The sequence below is a fragment of the Prionailurus viverrinus genome, chromosome C1 (genome assembly GCF_022837055.1).
Source record: "Prionailurus viverrinus isolate Anna chromosome C1, UM_Priviv_1.0, whole genome shotgun sequence".
Taxonomy (NCBI): domain Eukaryota; kingdom Metazoa; phylum Chordata; class Mammalia; order Carnivora; family Felidae; genus Prionailurus; species Prionailurus viverrinus.
In genome coordinates, this window is record NC_062568.1 from 141228596 (window position 1) to 141234595 (window position 6000).

The window sequence follows — 6000 nt, forward strand, 5'->3', positions numbered from 1 at the left end:
TACTATAAACATAGAGGTGCGTGTGTCCTTTCAAATTCGTGTTTACCCAGTAGTGTGATGGCTGGATCATAGGGTAGTTCTATTGTTTTTTTAAATGAAATTTGTTGTCAGGTTACCTAACATACAGTGTATACAGTGTGCTCTTGGCTTCGAGAGTAGGTTCCCATGATTCATCGCTTACATACAACACCCATTGCTCATCCCAGCAAGTGCCCTCCTCAATGCCCATCACCCATTCTCCCCTCCCTCCCCCCCACCATCAACCCCTCTGTATTTAAGAGTCTCTTATGGTTTGCCTCTCTCTCTGTTTGAAACCATTTTTCCCCTTCCCTTCCCCCATGGTCTTCTGTTAAGTATCTCAAATTCCACATATGAGTGAAAACATATGATATGTTTTTCTCTGACTTATTTCACATAGCATAATACCCTCCAGTTCCATCCACATTGTTGTAAATGGCAAGATTTCATTCTTTTTCATTCCCAAGTAGTATTCCATTTTATATATAAACCATATCTTCTTTATCCATTCATCAGTTGCTGGACATTTGGGCTTTTCCCATAATTTGGCTATTGTTGAAAGTGCTGCTATAAACATTGGGGCACATGTGTCCCCATGAATCAGCACTCCTATATCCTTTGGATAAATTCCTAGTAGTGCTATTGCTGGGTTATAGGCTGATTCTATTTTTAATTTTTTGATGAACCTCCACACTGTTTTCCATAGTGGCTACACCTGTTTGCATTCCACCAACAGTGCAAAAGGGTTTTGCTCTTCCACATCCTTGCCAACATCTGTTTCCTGAGTTGTTAATTTTAGCCACGCTGACCTAGGTATGAGGTGGTATTGCAGTGTGGTTTTGATTTGTATTTCCCTGATGATGAGTGATATTGAGCATCTGTCTTTTTTGGAAGAGTGTCTATTCATGTCTTCTGCCCATTTCTTCACTAGATTATTTTTCAGGTGTTGAGTTTGGTAAGTTTCTTTATAGATTTTGGATAGTAACCCTTTATGCGATATGTCATTTGCAAATATCTTCTCTCATTACGTCAGTTGCCTTTTAGTTTTGATTGTTTCCTTCCCTGTGCAGAAGCTTTTTATGTTGATGAGGTCCCAATAGTTCATTTTTGCTTTATTTCCCTTGCCTTTGGAGATGTGTTGAGTATGTTGTTGCAGCTGAGGTCAAAGAGGTTGTTGCCTGTTTTTTCCTCTAGGGTTTTGATGGTTTCTTGTCTCACATTTAGGTCTTTCATACATTTTGAATTTATTTTTGTGTATGGTGTAATAAAGTGGTCCAGTTTCATTCTTCTACATGTTGCTGTCCATTTCTCCCAGCACCATTTGCTAAAGAGACTGTCTTTTTTTCCATTAGATACTCTTTCCTGCCCTGTCAAATATTAGTTGGCCATACATTTTGTGGGTGAAATTCTGGGTTCTCTATTCTGTTCCTTTGGTCTATGTGACTGTTTTTGTGCCAATACCATACTGTCTTAATGATTACAGCTTTGTAGTAGAGGCTAAAGTCCAGGAATGTGATATATCCTGGTTTGGTTCTCTTTTTCAGCATTGCTTAGGCTATTCGGGGTCTCTTCTGGTTCCATGCAAGTTTTAGGATTATTTGTTCTAGCTCTAAGAAGAATGCCAATGCAATTTTGATTGGGATTGCTTGAATGTGTAGATTGCTTTGGATAGTATTGACATTTTAATAGTATTTGTTCTTCCAATCCATGAGCATGGAATGCTTTTCCATTTCTTTGTGTCTTCTTTAATTTCTTTCATAAGCTTTCTATAGTTTTCAGTGTATAGATCTTTTACATTTTTGGTTAGGTTTATTCCTAGGTATTTTATGGTTCTTGGTGTAATTGTAAATGGGATCGATTCCTTGATTTCTCTTTCTGTTGCTTCATTACTGGTATATAGAAATACAACCAATTTATGTACATTGATTCTGTATCCTGCGACTTTGCTGAATTCATGTATCAGTTCTAGCACCTTTTTGGTGGAGTCTTTCTGGTTTTCCAGGTAGCATATCATGTCATCTGTGAAAAGTGAAAGTTTGACTTCTTCTTTGCCAATTTGGATGCATTTTATTTTGTCTTGTCTGATTGCTGAGGCTAGGACTTCCAACATTATGTTAAACAACAGTGGTGAGAGTGGATATCCCTGTCATGTTCCTGATCTCGGGAAAACTCTGTTTTTCCCCATTGAGGATGATATTAGCTGTGGGATTTTCATATATGACTTTTATGATGTTAAGATATGTTCCTTTTATCCCAACTGTCTTGAGGGTTTTTTTTTTATTTTTTTTTAACGTTTATTTATTTTTGGGACAGAGAGAGACAGAGCATGAACCGGGGAGGGGCAGAGAGAGGGGGAGACAAAGAATTGGAAGCAGGCTCCAGGCTCTGAGCCATCAGCCCACAGCCTGAGGAGGGGCTCGAACTCACACACCGCGAGATCGTGACCTGAGCTGAAGTCGGACGCTTAACCGACTGAGCCACCCAGGCGCCCCCTGTCTTGAGGGTTTTTATTAAGAAAGGATGCTGTATTTTGTCAAATGCTTTTTCTGCAGCTATTGGCAGGATCATATGGTTCTTTTCCTTTCTTCTATTAATGTGACGTATCACATTGGTTGATTTGCGAATAATGAACCAGTCCTGCAGGCCAGGAATGAATTCCACTTGATCATGGTGAATAATTCTTTTGATATACTGTTGAATTTGATTTGCTAGTATCTTGTTGAGAATTTTCGCATCCATGTTCATCACGGATATTGGCCTGTAATTCTCCTTTTTAGCAGGGTCTCTGTCTGGTTTGGGAATCAAGGTAATGCTGGCTTCATAGAATACGGAAGCTTTCCTTTCCTTTTTATTTTTTGGAACAGCTTGAGGAAGGGTAGATATTAACTCTGCTTTAAATGTCTGGCAGAACTCCTCAGGGAAGCCATCTGGTCCAGGACTCTTATTTGTTGGGAGATTTTTGATAACTGATTCAATTTCTTCACTAGTTATGGGTCTGTTCAAATTTTCTATTTCTTCCCGTTTGAGTTTTGGTAGTGTGTGGTGTCTAGGAACTTGTTCATTTCTTTCAGGTTGTCCAATTTATTGGCATGTGCTTTTTCATAGTATTCTCTAATAATTTTTTGTATTTCTGTGGTGTTGGTTGTGATCTCTCCTCTTTCATTTGTGATTTTATCTGTTGGGCTCTCTCTCTTTTCTTTTTGAGAAATCTGGCTAGGGGTTTATCAATTTTGTCTATTTTTTCAAAAACCCAGGTCTTAGATTCATTGATTTGTTTTTTTTTTTGGATTCTATATTATTTATTTCTGCTCTAGTCTTTATTGTTTCTTTTCTTCTGCTGGCTTTGGGGTTTCTTTGCTGTTCTGCTTCTAGTTCCTTTCGGTGTGCAGTTAGGTTTGTATTTGGGATTTTTCTTGTTTCTTGAAGTAGGCCTGGATTGCCTTTGCCGCATTCCAAAGGGCTTGGAGTGTCGCATTTTCATTTTCATTTGCTCCTGTGTATTTTTAAATTTTTTCTTTAATTGCCTGGTTGGCCCATTCATTCTTTAGTAAGATATTCTTTAACTTCCATGCATTTGGAGGCTTTCCAAATTTTTCTTGTGGTTGATTTCAAGTTTCATAGCATTGTGATCTGAAAATATGCGTGGTATGATCTCAATTCTTTTGTATTTATTGAGGGCTGTTTTGTGACCCAGTATGTGATCTATCTTGGAGATGTTCCATGTGCATTTGAGAAGAATGTATTTTCTGCTGCTTTTGGATGAAAAGTTTTAAATACATCTGTCAAGTCCATCTGGTCCAATGATCATTCAACACCATTGTTTATTGGTTTTTGCCTAGATGATCTGCCCATTGTTGTAAGTGGAGTATTAAAGTCCCCTGCAATTACCATATTCTTATTGATACAATTGCTTATGTTTGTGATTAATTAATTTAAATATTTGGGTCATTCCAAGTTGGGGACATAAATGTTTATAATTGTTAGCATTCTTGATGCAATTATGATATAATGCCCTTCTTCATCTCGTTATGGCCTTTAGTTTAAAGTCTAGTTTGTCTGATATAAGTATGGCTACTCCAGCTTTCTTTTGACTTTCAGTAGCATGATGGTTCTCCATCCCCTCACTTTTTTTTTTTTGTTAGACAGGAAGCAGGATTTATTGGTGGGCATGAATGGGGAAGGGCAGTGCTGAGGTTCGCATGAGTGCAGAGCCTGCCATTTGTCCAAGGAGCCACGATTAGGGATGTATTTGACCCCACAACCAACCGGGGTGAGCCGCTTTTCAGCCACCATGTCTTCAAATTCGTCCACGTTAAACTTAGTAAAGCCCCACTTCTTGGAAATGTGGATCTTCTGGCGGCCAGGGAACTTGAACTTGGCCCTACATAGGGCCTCAATCACATGCTCCTTGTTCTGCAACTTGGTACGGATGGACATGATGACTTGGCCAATGTGGACCCTGGCCACTGTGCCCTGGGGCTTTCCAAAGGCACCCCGCATACCTGTCTGGAGCCTGTCAGCTCCAGCACAGGACAACATCTTGTTGATACGGATGACATGGAAAGGGTGGAGCCGCACCCGGATGTGAAAACCATCTTTGCCACAGCTTTTCACCATGTACTTGTTGGCACAAATTCGGGCAGCCTCCAGGGCTTCAGAGGAGAGCTGCTCGTATTCATCTGACACCATGTGGCCACACAGTGGGAACTCATCCACTTTTGCCTTCTTACGCCCCAGGTCAAAAATGCGGAACTTGGCATCAGGGACACCTCTGCAGAAATGAGACTTTGGATATGGCTTGTTCTTACAATACCAGTAACACCAGGTGGGGCGGTGGCCCATGGCGACACCAAGATCTTGAGTGGTGCGCCGAAGGAAAAGAGCCTCCATCCCCCCACTTTTAATCTGAAGGTATCCTCAGGTCTAAAATGAGTCTCTTATAGACAGCATATAGATGGATCTTGTTTTTGTTTTTGTTTTTTTTATCCATTCTGATACCCTATATCTTTTGATTGGGGCATTTAGTCCATTTACATTCAGAGTTATTAATGAAAGATATGGATTTGGTATCACTGTGTTATCTATAGGTTTCATGCTTGTGGTGATGTCTCTGGGCTTTTGTAGTCTTTGTAGCATTCCACTCACAGAGTTCCCCTTAAGATCTCTTGCAGGACTGGTTTAGTGGTCATGAACTCCTTCAGTTTTTGTATGGGAGAGCCTTTATCTCTCTTTCTATTCTGAATGACTGCCTTGCTGGATAAAGGATTCTTGGCTGCATATTTTTCCTATTCAGCATATTGAATATTTCCTGCCACTCCCTTCTGGCCTGCCAAGTTTCAGTGGACAGGTCTGCTACTACTCTTATGTGTCTACCCTTGTAGGTTAAGGACCATTTGTCCTTAGCTGCTTTTGGAATTCTCTCTTTGTCTTCGTATTTTGCCAGTTTCACCATGATATGCTATGGAGAGGACCTATTCTTGTTGAATCTGAAGGGAGTTTTCTGTGCCTCCTGGATTTGGATGTATGCTTCCTTTCTCAGATTAGGGAAGTTTTCAGCTATAATTTGTTCAAGTAAACTTTCTGCCCCTTTCTCTCTCTCTCTCTCTTTCTCTCTCTCTCTCTCTCTCTCTTTCTTCTTCTTCTTCTTCTTCTTCTTCTTCTTCTTCTGGAACTCCTATGATATGGATATTATTACATTTCATCGAATCACTTAATTCTCTAATTCCCCATTCATGGTGAAGTATTTTCTTTTCTCTCTTTTTCTCAGCTTTATCATTTTCCATAATTTTATCTTCTATTTCACTTATCCTCCCCTCTCTTCCTACATCCTTGCTGTCAATGCATCTAGTTTATTTTGCACCTCATTTATGTTTCTTAATTCATCATGAGTCTTAGTTCCTTCATCTCTGAGCAGTAGATTCTCTGCTGTCTTCTATACTTTTCTCAAGCCCAGCTAGTAATCTTATGACTATTATTCTAAAT

General features: G+C 39.6%; 1 pseudogene; it reads right to left on the reverse strand.

Annotated features, from left to right (window-relative positions):
• Positions 1-4332: 4332 nt before the first annotated feature.
• LOC125171561 (60S ribosomal protein L10-like) lies at positions 4333-4882 on the reverse strand (annotated as a pseudogene).
• Between the last annotated feature and the right edge of the window lie 1118 nt (positions 4883-6000).